General features: G+C 37.7%; 1 protein-coding gene across 8 annotated transcripts in view; it reads right to left on the bottom strand.

Moving 5' to 3' along the window:
- Nucleotides 1-17,757, bottom strand: part of TSC22D1 (TSC22 domain family member 1) — a 95,856-nt gene that overhangs the window by 51,880 nt on the left and 26,219 nt on the right. Inside the window, exons 2-5 of one of the 8 annotated variants that reach the window (XR_008746803.1) lie at nt 12,614-12,704; nt 11,137-11,238; nt 7,879-8,710; nt 4,809-5,937 (exon numbers count right to left, since the gene is read on the bottom strand). The exons of 1 other annotated variant lie outside the window; for it this stretch is intronic. The gene's annotated coding sequence lies outside the window, so the exon portion shown is untranslated. 6 more of the 8 variants (XR_008746801.1, XR_008746802.1, XR_008746800.1 and 3 more) reach the window with 6 other exon arrangements.

Consider the following 17,757-nt stretch of genomic DNA (forward strand, 5'->3'; position numbering starts at 1 on the left):
AATCAAGAAACATCAGTTTTTACCAGGGAGAGAAAAAAGGACAGCCACTTATGTATGAGAGTAGATCAAGGAAATTAAACAATGTAAGACAGTTTATTAGAATAGTGATTTTATATTCTTAAAAAAAATTAAGTTATCAGGGAAGCACCACTGTCATCAGTAAGAGAAACAAACTTAATATGGTTTTCAAAACCATTTTTTAAAAATAATTAGTCATGCCTTCCATGCCATTTAAACAATCCAGCTTAAGTGGCAAAACACAACAATTCCCGGAACAACCCACCAACTCACCTCATGTTGCTGATACCAAATTATGGACATGGCTTAGAGCTCTGCAGCCACCAATTCTTTATAAAGTCAATGCAAGAAACAAAACTGGAAGGGTTCGACCATCTGTTACCATTGCTTTCAGAGAATGCCTTTTTCCAGCCTTCAATTAAAAACAATTTTCTGAACTAACCCCTAAATCACATTCATTCTTTCAGGGATCAGTAAGAGATGTCTGGCAAACCAAGGTATCAATCTAATTTCCTCAATAAAAAAAAAGCTGAAAAGGGGTTTCTGTCACTGCTACCTGCTCAAATTCCAATGCGCTGCAAATAGGACTACTGGAGAGATGAATTCCAACATCTAGCACACCACTGCTGATGGAACCAGTCTGGCTTTCAGAAGTTCACAGAAAACTGCTGGTTTTGTTACCCATCTCCCTGACTGTAAAGCAAGGGAATTACAAACACCCCAGAACCTACACTCTTTATTCTCCTTTTCTCATTTATAAAGTCAGCGTAATTTTCTGATTTACAAAAGGAACACATTTTTTGACACACCTCCCTCAAACTACTCTAAACCGACAAAGTATCTCTCACGCAAATGACAGGTTTAGCTCTGGTAAAGTAGCAACATTAACAAGATTTCCCCCAAAGTTTCCTGATCTTTACAGAATACTTCCTCACTCTCAAAACATCCCATAATAAAGAAGGAGTTGCAACGTAAGCCACAGAGGATGGACAGAAGGTGGAAAGCATAAAGCAAATCTTTCAGGTTAAACAATATAGATATTCTGGGACAGGAAAAAAGGAGATGTCAACAGCCAGGATTTTATTGACCAGCTAAGTAACAGTTAGGAGGCCCTGGCATCTGGTCAAGAAGATGTAAAGGATTACATGAAGTGAGTCAGGTAGCTCAAATGCTCACGGAATCTTAAAAGGGAATAAAACCAGCAAAAATAGGAACACTACAAGTCTATTCACAGCAGTTAGTACTGCAGATTAAAAACCTCTAAAATCATACAGTGTTTTTCCATGTTTCCTGGCATTCTGGAGTCAGAGGAGTCCAATACTCAACACAGTTATGTTAGGTACAATATAAACAAGAAGAAAATGGTTTTAGACATCTTTATTATTTAATAACACAAAGGCAGGAGTTATTCCTCTAAAGATATATCAAGAACCCAGGATTCCAAGTTGCAAAACTCAGAGCATGATAGTAATATGCTAACACAATGCTGATAAGACAAGGAGTATCTGACTGCAGAATAGCAACAAATATTTTGGTTTGTGTTTTGGGTAGTTGGGTTTTTTTTTTCTCCAATCATAAATATGGGGGGACAGGGGAGTGAACTAATTTTAGCAACTGAGACAATAACATTAGAAACAGTTCTCAGTGCCCCTGTTGTTTTATTATAAGCATTTAGCATTCGTAAGTATTTGATAGTTTTAAATTTAACATACTACAGAACAAAATGACCAAAAACTATGGCTAAGGCAAGTATACCTATTAAGGAAGGTACAAAAGGTATCAAACTTTAAAAGGACTACAAGTCAGAAAAACAGGCATTTTCAACTAAAAGCACTGCTGGCACAGATCTCTAGCCACAGATGTTAGTATTTCTTTCTGAGACTCACAGATCTTCAGCTTTTAACTTCTAGATGACTCCTGTTCAGCACACAATTCATGCCTATACTTATAACAACCACTCAATTTTAAGGTCATCACATACACATTTCCACATATTAAAAAAGTATTTGTTACATTAAATCGAATTAAATTGATTTCTCTTTAAACTTCAAAGTTCACAAGTGTTACTGTTGTTGCATAGTTTAACACACACATCCAACTATCAGTTTTCTAGAAATACCAGGTTATAAATTTAGCATTTTACTCAACCACAGAAGCAGCAAGACAAAGTAGTTTTGATACTCACAGCAAAAAAAGATATTAAAAAGCCATCCAGCAGAGCCAGATTTCAGAAAGTCCAGTGAAAATGGCTCACTACATAAGTATGTACTTGAACAGCACCATCTGAACAATTATTTTTAGAATGTACTAAGACTACAATGCATTCCAGCATAGTAAAGAAGGCCCAACTGCCATGAAGCAGTAGCCTGAGGGCTAAGTTAAGACTGTTCAACAATTTAAATATGCAGGTGAACTTAATGAAAGATCTAGGCATTAGTTAAAAAACAATGTTTTGTGGTAACTGATTTAAGACATTAATTGGATTCAAGCACAAGCATCTGATTAGTTTACTCCAACTGCCAGAAGCAGAAAACAGGAAAAGTGCTCTCTACCTACTGCCAGAGGGTCCGGTTCACCCTCCTGCCACCCCTTCTTGGTCAGCTTCAGAACAAAGCTTTCCCCGTTCCTAACCTGAACATTAAAAGTCAGCCCTATTCTTCAAAACTGATTTCCTATAACAAAAAGAACAAAAGTACACAGATATGTGTGTGTTGTTTACTACTACTGCCAAACATAAGGTTTTTATTTGAGATCTCACAAGACATTTAATTAAGTTTGACTATAGAATCCCTTAGGGGGAAAACAATTAAAAGCTTTCTGCTTTCTAACAAGTAACATTTCACTCTTAAAAAAAATATCAAAAAACTAAGTTTTTTCACTTCCAATGTACCTTTTCAACAGAAAACCACAGGAAACCTGAAAAAATGCTGTACTTCCCATCATATTGCCCATTGTGACATTTCTGGCTCAAATTTATTTTTAAGTAAACTTGGAGAGGTAGAAGCCTAATTAAATACCATTTGCACAAGAAGCTTCATTAGTATTATTGCTAATCATTTAAATGGACTATAAGTGGACAAATCTTCACAAATGTAACAGTCTGAACCACAGCAGAACCCTGTTTCACAGCTTCATGTGGCATCTCCTATGCAGGGGACAGCAAGATCTGATCACATGAGACTTGTAAACTTTTAACTTGTAAACTTTGGATTTAACTTGATCTTCAGATAGGAAGATGCCAGGTTTAGGTTTTATAAAAGTCATCTTTATGACATTGTAACAAAAGGACCGTGGGAGACCAAACAAATTTCCTTAAGAATTATGCATTAGAAGTAATTTTCTGCCTAGGCCTCCATTTCTAGGGTAGCTCTGTGTGATGGAAAAAGGAGTCATTTCTTTCCCAATCCCATTTTTGTCAGGAGATCCTGCTTAAGGAAGGCCAAGATCCAAACCCAGTCATCTTCCAGCAACATAAATGGCTCTCAAGATCTTCTGCTGAAGGCTTGTGATGCAGTATAAAGGTTAGAAGGTGTCCTGAAGCAATTTGGAGGGAATGAAGAAGGAGAGAAGAGTCACAAGATGCACCAAAAGTAATAATGTATGTAACATAGTTCCAAATGACCAACTCAGCATGAAAGAGGAACTGGTAAAATCTCCTTAGAATTTCATTGCCAGTTTTCAAGTGATTCCTTTTGCTAAAAGTCAGAAGGAAATTTAGAATAAACTTCCTGTGCCAGCAATGACACAGCTGGAAAAAGAAAGGTCTGACTGTGGGCTATCGATGCTTGCAAGGAAGAGGCTGTTGCTCTGCACAGCACGAAGTGAGAAAGGCAGAATTTACCTGAGCTGATTCTACTGATTCCCCTTCTCTGAGCCTGAGGGATTGCTGATCATGTGGGTTAGCAGCACATCCCCTTAATCAGGATGTTCCAGTCTACTCCCTTCATATGGACAAAGAAACAGGACTTAAACCCAGCAGCCACAGGCTCCTCTGAAAGAAGAATCTATTTACACATTTAGAACTGGGGAATTTTTTCAGTGCTGGGAATCAAGTCAGATTTCAAACACATTTGGTGGCCTCCACCTTACTGCACATTCACACCTAGCACTGGTGTAAAGAGACAGGGAGGAGATGAAAATTGTGCGGCTATGGGCCATATACAGATCACTGGCCTTACCTTGACCCCAGCCACCAGTTTCTGCTCTTAGCTTCCTGTCTAGAAAAGGGTCAGACCAAGAATGTCATTAGTGCTTCAAAGAACTGAAGTACAAATATGACCCATGGAAAGGAAGCTTACACAGAGGCATAAAAACTTTCCAAGATATTTTTTCTCCTCTCTCTCTCTCTCCCCCACTTTTTTTTTTTCTTTAAACTGCTCACACTCTTTCCCTCTCTCAGCCAGCCTAGAGGAGTGGAGGACAACATCAACAAAAAAAAAAGCATAGAGAAACATCATAAAGTCCATCCTTCACACCTGAGCGGATGGCAGTTCAAAGGGGCCCTACCTACCTGCAACCCTGTTGTTTGCTTCAAGAACTCTGTTTGCCCAAGGAAAAAGAGGCGAGCAAATCCTGGAAGCAGATCCTTCCCCAAAGGAAGTTTCTTTGTTTCTTTCTGAGTCTGCAACCTGGAGCTTTTGCTTGAGACTCAGTCCTCTGAGCGGATTCTTTCTTCAAACTCACACTGGTTCTTTACCTTTGTGGGCAGCTGGAAAAAGAATGAAGCCGTAGGCTGAGGCAGGGACTCCATACTTCCAGGATAGGGAGGCAGAAAGACTGGAGGGGAAGGAAAAGTGCTAGTTGGTAACTTCTTGAATAATGGTCTGCATTCCCTCATTTTCTGCCACACAGAGACATACACATAGTCACTGCAATAGGGGAGGATGACAAGAGATGAGTACTAGACATGCAGTTTTCACATGCTCTGATGCCAAAAAAAAACCCCAAAGTGTTGAGCTGTGAACTTTCAAGACTTAAGACATCTACCAATAGATGAGATCAATCATAAGATGTTTTGTCCAGAAAGTTCTCTCAGTTTGTTACAAGTAGATGTAGGTGGGGGAAACAAAAAAAAATAAAATTTAAGCGCTCATTTCTTGGGAAAAAAAGCCAAATCTCTCTTCTGTTCACTTTCTCTCAAGTGAATGAGAAATGGCATCTATCGCAATGCAGCGAACATCTCCCCTTAATCTCTTTAAGAAGAAACAACCATACTTACCAGACTGTTTCCCTCACCAATGACTTCCTAACCCCATCCCCAACTCCTCTGCAAGGCCTTACTCCAGCCTCAAGTCTTCTACTCTGTTTGCAAAATCAGATCAAACACTGATAGCATTTTAATGCTTTTGTGACAATCTCTGACAACCTAGGCATGTTATGGATGCTGTGGAAGCTAAGAACCAACCCAAGTTCCTGGATCGGTTTCAGGGTTTCTAGAATATTCCTCATTTTTCCTGAAAACCTAGATGTCCTAGAGTCAAGTGTCATTACACAACAAGCAAAGATAATGCATACGAGAACTCAGATTTTCTTCTGCTGACAGACTTCTGTGAAATTTTATTAGTAGCATGGAGCCAACATGCAACAAAACAGATCTAGAAGTCTCTGGACTTAAAACGCAAGTATAGGCATAGCCACTCACGTACGCATTTACCGGTTATTATGTATTGCAATACCTTTTGCATAACAGCAACAGCACCCAGCATTTGCACATAGGGTAGCTGTTGAGCCGCGCACCTCAGATGAGGCACTATCATTTTACCTGCAGTGCTTTTCATTGCTCTCAAGACACCAGGTAGAGTATGATCCAGTAGATAACCAAGAAGCTGTGCTACTCATTATGTTTGGTGCAAATTACTCTTAATTCATTTGGGGGCAATTTTGGTGGTGTTTCTTCATGTTCTCCTTTAGAGTGCATACCTAAACAAAACAGCTTTATATGGTTACATACTTCACATGTCCTTCAGTTTTAAGCTCTCCTCTCCTCAAAGAAATGTTCCTTCATTGTGCTCCAAATAACAGAAAAGAAGTAGGGGGAAAAGCTAGGTCTTCTCATTAAAATCACAGCAATAATGTATTTCTTAAAAAGCATCTTTAATTTTTACAGTTAGAGCAGACAGGAAAATTTCCTCTTTTTTTTTTTTTTGAGACTGGTGACAGATAAAGCCATCAAGGACAGAACCTGATATCGTACAGTAATTAAACCAATCAGCAAGTTTCTTCCAGAGAAACTGCTTAGGCATGCAGAAGGATACTCTGCTGCATGATTCCTCTGAGGACACCGAATATGGTGATGCTATATCAATCTAAGGTAAAAGGCTTCACTCTGAATAGCAAGACTATTTCACAGAAATAACAGGATTAGTAGTCTTTTAGTGGAATTTCATGACTTTTCAACAAAAGACCAAGATGTGTTACTAAACCTTTCAATTTGACAGAACATTGCCTTTTTGATTATTTCAGATCAACTTCCAAATACTAGAGAGCCAGGTTCAGTCTTTCCACCCCATATGCATTTTTTGGTGAAAAAGTCTGTCTGTTTGGAAAGAATAACTGACCAACGCACACAAACATACTTGGCCAACAGATATCTCCAGGATTATGTTTATATTCTCCTCTTCCAGTAAGGCAGAGGATACAAGATAAAAGAGAAAAAGTTCAATGCAAATTTCTACTCCTCTGTACTTGCTGGCTAAAAAACTATCATAAACAAACAGTAAAATTAAAAGCATATTTCTTCTTAAGATTCCCTTGCAAACAGAAGGTTCTTTTTTACCAGGTAACTTGCAAGACTTTGAATCTCTGGAACTATTCAAGCTGCTAATACTTGTTGCTTACAATTCATAAGTTCAATGCAATATACAGCATTAGAGGCTTAATTTCAGGTGATGCGTTGAAGCCTACAAACACTACTAACACTTCTGAAGTCAACATTCTTTTCCAGCTCAAAGCAGTAGAAAGTATCAAGAGCAAATCAACCCAGGTGAAGCAGCATGACCCAGGTTATTGTAGCTTCCTTTCAAACAGGAATCTGCCTAGTACCTCTGTAATATCAAGATAAGGCTGCCTTTGAGAAATCCTCTTCACCACGGAAGGAACCTATTCACTGAAAAGAGTCCACATCACCTTCAGTATGCTGCACAGTATGAAATCACCTACTGAAGTTTTAGGGGTGTAGAAGAGAAGATTACTTGGCCTTATTCTATTCATGTAGCAGTTCAGTACAAGAGACAAAAGATCCAACATAAAATTTAAGAAAAAAAAGCATTTATCAGGACTTTGCCCACTATTGTTTTCTCATGGAAATAGCTAAACAACAAAACAGTTTCTGGAAGATCAATCTTAAACAAGTTGTTAGGAATAACTTGTTTTTAAATTCCTTTCCTTACTTCAAGGTCACAGTATCTCTCCTTTTCCGAGGAAGGGAGAACACTTTGCTTCTAATATTTATCCTTTCATACATACTTGCATACCACTTCGAACAAACTTCTCTCAAACTCTAAATAAATAAGGTTGGTAATGTTTGTGTTCTAGCTATCAGAAATACTAGCCCGATTGATTCCTATATACAGATATATATACAGATCCACAAACAACTGGATCTCTACATTTTTAGACGAGAAATGCTAATAAATACTCCTTTGCTCTTCCAAAGATTTAGAACAGAAAATAGATCTAGAATAGACCATCCTAAAGTACCTGAATCCTTCTTATGGGAATTCTGGGAGAGGGTTTTTTTGTTGCTTCGCATCAATCATCAGAAGCGATTCATGCTGCTGAGATGGGATGTTAAGCCAGCTTAAGGCACTGAATATACAGTAGCTTTTCTCAGTCACTGTACCATAGAGTCTGCTGATTTACCTCAAGTGCAGGCCAAGATGGAATCCTTCTAGCTGGAGCAGGAAGAAGGAGCAGAATGAAATTATGGCTGGGATGACACGAGAACACCACATGCTGATGATCTTCAGGTATAGACGAAGTCAAGAAAGGCACTGGTAGATCTGTTTGTGAGTATACAGAAGACTGTATGGAATCCTATAAACAATATTCTTCTCTCCTTTGGGCAAAGAAAGGAACCTCTGCAATGTCTTTCCATAGTGACCTGACTGTTGATAAGATATTCTGGGAGGAAAACTCCCTTTAGCGCTTTCTTCCACCTTCCTCCTCTACATAGCAGGTTTCACAACCACTCATCAATTGAGGAACTAGTGAAGAGCAATCACCATTTTTCTGCAGCAGCAAGTAGAAGCTCAATATCCAGTAAAGAAAAGTTTAAACAACCGTGAGTAAATTCTACAGAATAGCATCTGCAAAATAATCAAAAAACTGAATCTATGCATTTGGTAAGTGGTATTCAATATAAGCAACAACACTTTTTTTTTCATCCTAATACTGCAACTCCAACTATAGGATCCAAGTGAAAGAACATGGAAACAAAACACAAACTGTTAGACCAGATTCAAGGTACCTGCAACTAGGTCAACTATTTCTGAACCCTCAAACTGGAATTTTAAAGCATCATGCAATTATTTTAGATTTAAAGTGCAACTAGCCATATGGAGTATTTGCAATTCCTAAAATGAAACTTGTTCTGGGTTAAGTAGCTGTGGCCCTCCTGCCATTAGTCATACCTCTAGAAGTATGTGCAGGCTGCAAACCCACGGCAGGATCTATGCACCAGCATCCCGTGGAACTGTTATTCAAAATAAACATTACAAGAACAAGAAATTTTAGTAAAACATCTTTCTGCTGGAAACCAGCACCAACATGGCATGCATATTGAAATATCAACAAGAATGATGTAAGGCTATTTAAATTCCAAGCTTCTGACATTATGAAAAAAAACAAGTTTCCCAAAACTTCCTGGCTTTGTTGTTTTTTTTTTTGAGGGGAAGGGGAAAGGACTTGATGGGAGAGAAGGGAAGAAGTCATTGAGCATTACAACAGCTATACCAGATAACGTCATCAAGTTCCAAGATGGAGAAAAGGCAGCAAAACTATTGATCAAAGTGTTGATTTTTAAAAGATTGTTATGCAACCCATCATTAAAAGCTAAACTTGCAGACAAATAGAATGTAGGTATCTTGACTTTCTGATTTTCAGACTTTGTTTTAAAGCATTTGGTCTCTCTCCAGAAACATTTTCTGCTCAACTTCTTTAAAGGCCTACTAGAAAGACGGGGCCACAGCAATGTCCGAATTACCAGACAAGGCATTGTGTAAGACCTACTCAAGACTGGTGTAGGCACCAACCCCTGAAAGACCCCTCCTATTGCCAGATTACTTTTTCATTTTTCAAACTGTTTACATTGCAAGAATATTTTTAAATGTCTATTAGCATGCTTTTTGTTTCTTGTCAGCTTTGTATGCCAAGTACAGTTGAGAGCAAACCTTTTTTTGGCTTAACTAAATCACATTTCAAATTAGGTTAACAGACTTTACTGGCACTATTATATTTCTGTCATGAAGACAGACCTTTATTCAGCCTTAGGGAAATTCTATGCTTCTGGGCAGAGGGCATGAGCAGATTTAAAAATAAAAATCAGTGTTTTTAAGACTACATATGATGCCAGGTTGTTCACCTTTTTCCTCCTTAAGAAAGCCAACTATAGCAACAAAGGTTACTGTATTTATGTGTATCTTGAACTTATTTGAAGAAATTCGATAAAATGTGTAGTTTCTTAATATGAACAGTGTCTTTGCACTTTCCTTTTTAGCTCTTAATACATGGCTTTATTTAATTCAATTCCATTTACATGCAACTAGCTTAGATAAATTTCTTAGACAATTCTTTCTTTAAAGCACCATTTTTCTTACTGAGTTCTTAAACTTCACATAATTCCTATAGTTCTCTGGTCGGGGACTTTCAGCCAGTCTATCTGCAGAACCTGGAGGCTGAAATACTACACATAAGCAATGTTAAGAGGAGTGATTCCGTTACTGTTCATACAGCCACACCAAACTGGATGCCTGTGATTTTTTTTTTTTTTTCTGGGGTGGGGGTGGGGGTGGGGGGTGAGGTGGAAACTGAATTTTCAGGTGAGAATGGCTCAAGGCTTTTCTCTGTAGGTTCTGACCCTTGATCATAACTTTCCTCTGGTGTCTAGAATATCTGGAGAATACAAATACAACAAAAGTATCCCTTTCATGCAATATTTACTCAAATATATATATTTAACAGATTAATGTTAATAAGGGCAACATGGATTCCACTGGAAAACAAAAGCTAAACAAATTAGTTGTTTTTTTACAGTCACTAGTTAAGAAGTTCTACTTTGGAAAGTACTCAAAACATGTATTTCAGAGTGGAGTACTTTCTACATGTTGCCTTCCACATCTAATACTAATTTCTACATTTTTTACCTTTTTACGTTAAAAAGAACATCCTGACTCTAGAGCTTACAAATGCAGCATGCAATCTGACCAACAGGCTTTATCCTTTCCTCATTTTCAACAATAAGAACTCTACAGCCAAAACTGGACGGAGTTTTCTAGTAACTGTTACTGCTGAGATACAAAGTGATGTCAAATGCTATTGTAAGCTGTGTTACTCTCCAGCACTAACAAACGTGTGATGTTAACTAAGGCTTATTTTTGTCTAACAAGCTGGCAACAGTGGAGACAGAAGCCAATTCAGAGTCATGACTTGCAAATGATGCGCAAGCACACCATGACACTTCTGTGATATAGTCCAACTCTTCAGTTCAATATTAAGAGAGTCTCATATGCAGTCAGTTATGTTTTAGCTTGGAGTTACTTTTACTTTTACCTAGTAGGTGTTAACAGTACATGAAAAATGCATTCTGGATTATCTTGTACTGCTACATCACACAAAACATGTTGTCTTTAATAAGCTAATTTTCTGAAGATTTGCTGACTTACTTTATTGGACTAGTGCCTCGAATTCACCTGTATTTTAGTATCAAACTAAAATTGTGTAATTCTCTCAAAGACAACTTGGTATAAGACCACCACAAGTTTTATTATAAAAAAAAAAAATGTATGTAAGTCAACTAAGGTATAGGCCATTTGAAATGTATCATTTGTCTCTACTTAAGCAAAACTGTTTGCATTGAGTTGCCCCTGCATCTTCTTTCCATGCAAGCACCTTCACACCTACCTGCTTTGATCAGCCAGAACTCCCAGCTTTTGCACTAGACAATTAACTTTGGCAGTGCCTCTTCACAGGCATACCAGTGTGCAGTGTTTGTCATTCTGTTATCTGTTGAAATATTAGCACTTGGTTTAGGTTGTGTGCAAGAAGAAAAAAAAACAGTATCAAGTCATAGATAAAAAAACATGAAAACACAACAAGATCTATTTCTAGCCTAGGCTTACTGCTTTCACAAAATTATTCAGAACAGAGAAAAAAGACATAAAACAATCCATACCAAAATAGAAACTTACCCCACTGACTGATCTGGGTTGGAGAGTGTTTAACCATAGACTGAATCTCACAGGACCCTCTTTCCCTCATTTGAGTCAAGACTTCATTGACAAAAATAAACACAATCCAGGGCAGATAAAAAAAGAGCTTCCCACGCACTCAAACACACAAGACACTACGAACCCTCTCAAAAAAACCCACCATTTGAATCATTACTGAACACTTCTGTACATGATTAATATCTACAACATGCATCATTTATTTTGAAGCAAGTTTGACAACATACACCACAGATTTTTGACATGACTCAGCATGAAATTAGTTGCCTCAGAGTTCTATGCCAAAACTTAAAAGGCCAGTGTTTCCTAAAACCAGTTGTATTTCATAAAATGCTTCTGCCTTTAAGTTCCTAACATCAGCTCTCCTATAGAAGACTAGCAAGGCTCCCTTCCTTCCATCACATTTTCTTTTTAAGGCGTGATTCTAAAATTAGTTTGCAGGAAGACCAAGAGAGATCTGCATTAAGGTTCTCAGGTTTTAGCTGTGTATTACACGCAAGCTATCATACTTTTTATTTAATGGCTTTCTAGCTACCAAAAAAAGTTTAAAAAAATCTCACAAGTATTCCATGTTGCTGTTACTTCTACATGCAAGAAAGTTTGTATTACAAAACTATCTTACACACTCCTAAATTAAGTCAAACTCCATCTTCTAGTTCACTGAAATGTACAAAAAGACATAGTGCATGTGACCTAGCCAAGGTAAGGAAAACTGCAACAGATGCCTAGTAAAGTAAAAGTCCTTCATTGTTGGCAAGTGTTCAAAATCCATCCCCTAATGGTTGTTGAGTTAAGCATTACATTAATATAGAATTCAACTAAGAGCAAGTCTGTATTTTTAAGTGTACTCTTCCAAATAGCTATTTCCCCAAGTTTTCAATTATTCTTAATTCATAGTTTAATATCTGCATAACTGAAATCCCCATAAACATTTTGCAAACTAGAGTTTAATATTGTGTAACTGCTTTTTTGCTCCTTTTTTTTGCTGGACAAGCATTATATTAAGTATTACTTCATCTATATAATATTACATGTGAACATCAAGTAATTTTCTATTCTTCTATTTCTTAACTATTTTTATTGTAAACTTCAGTCCAACAGAAAAATTATTCAAACAGAACTGCCACTTCATACTTCAGGATGCAACTTACTGTAACAGTCTGCTCCTATTCCAGGCAATCTTTTAATGTCCTTTTTTCAAGTCATCAGGGAACTGCCATTTACCAGTCAAGTTCTTTCACTCTATTTTATAAAATAAAGCATGTATATGTATTTAAGCAGCCTGCATGACAGAAGGATCATATATGGTACCAAATAAAATGCATTCTAAAAAGGTACTTGTATAGGCAACTGTACAAGTTTGAGAGAAGCTATAGGAAGTATTTGGGTGAACAACAAATGGCACATTACAATACAGCATTAAAACAGATGTTTTCACATGAAAAAGATTTTTCATGTGAATTGAATACAGGTTTCAGAAATATGGCATATTCAAGCCTACACTAATCAAAAGTTTGCTTTTCCAGCAACGTACCTTGATACTATGACTAAATATTTTCGTAATTTTTTCTGTTACATATTTATAATACATACACAGAAAAAGGGGTACAATAGAAAAAATTAAATCACTAAAAAAATAGATTCTCTCCGATTACCACAATCAAGCAATAATTTGGTTTCATACTTACTGCAGTTCATTACAAAAATGTGCAATGAAACATATATTTTGCAGTCCAAATGAAAGATGCTTCCATCTCCAGAGTGGGGACAGAGAACATTCTGGGCGGAGAAGAGGACATGGGGAAGGGTATACTACACAACCCCAGTAGAATCACTTGAACGCTTGTTAGCAGCATGTAAATTGGCACAGTGTTCTCAAAGAGCCAGTAATTTAACCACGATAACCCTGGCCTTCCAGAAAATGAATCATTAACTGGACTGTACAGATTTTTGGGCTCCACAGTAGCTACAGCTCTAACTATAGCAAAGTAACAATGAGTATAGACTAAAAAAAAAAAAAAAGTACGCAAACACATGATGGAACTTTAACTGCAACTTAACAAACAGCAGTAAGAGACACTGAGAAAGTGCGAGTACTTTAAAAGGAAAGTAAAAAGACAAAACGTAAAATATTCTTCTCACTACAGACAACCACTTCTTCTTTGCCCACCAGTTCCCTAGCATGCATTAACACCACACATACGCCTTCCCTCTTCTTTATCGCTTAAATCAGAGCAAATGGTTGTTCTGAGCAGTATCCTAAATGTTTACATTTTTTAAAAATTATGTCTGTTTAGCAGCTACCAATCAGAGAAGTCTGTATCATCTGACTACTGTTTTCTATCCATCAAAAGGCAAATTTAAACTACTGCCACATGTTCATTTGGAGCATGAATATATACTGCAAGCAAAGTTAATCTGAGGTAAAAACATGACACTATGGACAAGGACACCAGTAATCCATCTCCACATGGCCTAGTCATAAAGTACACAATAGGAGGAATCAGAGTTACTATGAGGAAGCCAAATTCACACAAGCTTAATCTATTTCAGAATTGCAGCTAACATTAAACAGAGAAAACTACAATTTAGAGAAAAAAGGGCTCATCATTATTATTAACAAAAACTCATTTCCATATTTTATTATTTTGTTTAGTAAATGACTAGAAGTTACTAGGCATTTATTTAGTTTACATACACAATTTAAAACTCCATAAACTTGCACATTTCTAGTTATTACACTTAAATGGTTTGCAATGATAAACCACTCAGACTCCACAAGATTAGTGCCCACTACACACAGTTGATCTCAATTTTGATCAGTTTTTCAAAAACAAAAAAAAACCCAAACCAACACCAACAAACCAAAAGAACATGACAAAACAAGTATTTCTGCTGCCTGTTCCCTACAAAACAACTTTTGAACCACTGTTCAATTTAAAGCCTGTTTTGACACCTCAAAGAATAGGCGTGTCATGAAAGCAATGGAGTAGATGAGCATGGCCCTATTTCTGCCTCTACAAGCACAAGGCAAGGGACAGCAAGAGGCACTCCCAACATTACTCATTCTGACAGAAAGCCACCAGCAATCCATGTAGCACATCCCAAACTGGGAGCGCAGCAGCCCACCCAGCCTGGTTTTTTAGGCAGCCAGTAAGCCGAAAAACACAAAGCAAAGGGGAAAACTACAGTGGGGATGGCAGAGGAAAGAGATAAGAGAACTTAAATTACTGGGGGCAAAGGGAGGAGCAGTATGGTAATAGGAAGAGGGTAACTGCAGCACCAGTCAAGGAGACTTCTCATAGAAATCCCTAGAAGCCCTACACACAGCCGCGCCGCGCGCCCCCCCCCCCCCATTTATTTTTAACTCCTCCAGTATTCATGGAACTTTTTGTTTTGTTTCTCAAATAAGAAACAAAAATACTCGGGGGTGGGGGGGGGTGGGGGTGGGGGTGGGAACAGACTTACAGACTTGAAAGTCAAATCTTTTAAGGTTGGTTCCTAAATCATACACTCCCCCCATAGCAGAAACACTGGCTGCAGCAAGCTCCACCGACTTGAACACTCCTGCAGCATTAACTTCCTTCATTTATGAAGCCACTGGCAGGACTGCAGCCAGTGTTATAGGTGTAATAGCTGTGCTTCAACATTAGGCAGACTATTGCATCAGCCAAGCTATTTTTAAGCACAATTCAGCTTTTCTTCCATAACCTGATGCAAGCTTATATGTTTTTTGCCTTTAAACACTGTTCAGTTTGTTCATCACCACCTTATTTGCCAAATATTAAGAGCCACTCCAGTATCATACAATGTCTAGCAGTGAGAACATTTATTAAAAGCAATGATTGCTATGCTTGACAAGAGAGCTGCTAATATTACAATTTATCCTTTTACATAATATAACAAAATTGAGTTGCCAGCTTTGCATTATTTCCATTTTACTACTTTAGGCTGTATCAATGATAGTATCAAAATATTTAGCATCATTGTGCAAAAAAGTTAAGGCATCACAGGTACACTACTAAACCTAAAGTTTTTCACAAAAGCACACACTAAAAGAAATAAGAAGCACAACAATTTCCAACAGAAGTTCTGAAAAATCAGATTATCAAGTTTTAAACAACCAAAGTAGGGGGATTCTCAGTAAGACAACTTTGTCTTCAAACCTTCTAACCAATACACATTCTTATTTGTGCTGTATTTCAAAGAGCTTGATCAGTTAAATTTACTGATAGGAATTTTAACGCAATTTTATCTTGAAATTTGTACATGCAATTTTTTGGAATATCAATGCTTATATTAGCACTTAGCAGAGCTGGCAATCAAGTCTTTAGAAGTTAGGCACTGTCAAGAATATTTTGCAACATATATAATTGTTCTTCCCCACACTTCTTTTAATTGCCTGTATCGGGAGAAGAACATTAAGTTCCCAGTTTTTAAGTACCCAACATTTTAGAAATCCCTTGCCCTTCAACCAACCAAAGCACAGACGAATGTTTTGGCAGTGTTCTCCAGCTGCAAATGGTTCCGAGTGCCCAGTTTGAAGTATCTTTGGCTCAGTTTCAGGAGCATTCTTCCTTTCAGACCACCAATACAAGTGCATTTTAGAAAAATACGAAGTGAGACCAGTCTGTGCTAGAATAAATACCATCCAAGAGACAGCATGAAATAAAGATTCAACTAGAACCAAAGAGGTTTTATTAGAATATGAAGCTGCCATAAAATGGAATGCAACAAATGAGCCTTAAGCACAAGAGAACTACACTGGAAAAAAAACCCTGCTTCTTCCCAGTCCTCTGAGGCTGGGGAGGAACAAATGCCCTTCACTATATACTACCTTATTTTTCGGTTTACCCACAAAAACCAAAATTCAAAATACTTCCATAGAAGCAAAACCAAATTTATGAAAGGTAGTACATACTCTCTTAGAAATAACTGTAGAAAAACGGCTTAGCTAAAAGGCTAGTTGAACAGAAGAATTTAGGAGTTCTCAACCTAGGACTGCAGCAGAAATGCAGTAGAATTCTTTACGTAGTTTTGCAGAGCTCTCCTCAGTTCCTACATTGTGTATCTAAAAAAGCATCTTCCTACAGTCTTCAGATAGTTTACAACCTCAGAAAAAAAAATTTAAGAGTTTGATTTGTGAGGTAATTTAACTCAATCAGGAAGCTACAATCACCGGTTTGTTTCTCACACTGACATTACCCCTAGACTTGCTTTCAGGATGGCATTTGAAGTATCGGCAATTCCTCAGACACAACACTAATATCTTAAAAATGCATCATGGGAAACCAGGGTTATAATTTGTGAAACTTGCTGTTGTCACAGTGATCTAATCAGACCCTAATATACAGGGCCTGGCAAGGGGAAGACAGACTTACAGATACCTGCTCTCTCCTGTTTCTTTTAATACTTAACACCCTAGCTTTTTCCAAGAAGAGTTTCACAAAAGTTCATGAAAAGGTAATTTTCAGGCTCAAGACAGGGTGTTTGAAGAGGGATATGCAGTCGCTAGTTCCTCCACCTTTGTTTTGCCTTGAGTTATTTAACAAAGCCATTTAGCAATTCAACAAAGAAGAAAAAAATAGAATAAATCTGAACAAGCATTCAAAAGCATATTCCATTTTCTTGGCTCCAATACACCCGCCCTGGTCTGCTCACTGGCCAATGTAAAACCACAAAAAACCTAGCAAGTTCTGAATTACTAGTATAACGGAAGTCTGAGCATGTTATTTTCACTCCATCATGCACTTACAGCACATTCTCTGCTAGTCCAGAAGACACAAAATGAGGGGAGGAGAGTGATGAACAGAAACATTCCAATGCTAGAATACTGGGAAATAATAGGTCTGGAGTACGTCATGAGGCCTAGTGCTTCCCTTGAGACTTACCAGGATGCATACAGCAAGACCAATGGATATGCCTCTCCACTTGCGTGATGATCAACACCTGACTAGCTTCCTCTGGAAGGAGTTTCAGAGCATGCAGTTTGACAGCTGTCCAAGAAGCTTGTAGGCTGCTGCTCAAATACCACGAAAAATGGAGGAGTTGGCAAATGGACAACAGCAGGTCAGCAGGTTCTCCTGCAATATTCTGTCAAACTTTACAGTTCTTTACTTCAAGGTTCTGTTCTCTCTACAAGCATCAGTGAAAAGGAATTCAGAACACAAAAGCAAACCCTAGACTTTTGTCTTTTCTTAGACATCTCCCCAAAAATATGCATAACAAAATGAAAAATCCCTCAATCCCAAAGAGTTGAACTGAAGGCAGCTTTGCTGATTGCATTGTGGATTCC

The sequence above is a fragment of the Falco peregrinus genome, chromosome 4 (assembly GCF_023634155.1).
Source record: "Falco peregrinus isolate bFalPer1 chromosome 4, bFalPer1.pri, whole genome shotgun sequence".
In the NCBI taxonomy this organism is placed as follows: Eukaryota; Metazoa; Chordata; class Aves; order Falconiformes; family Falconidae; genus Falco; species Falco peregrinus.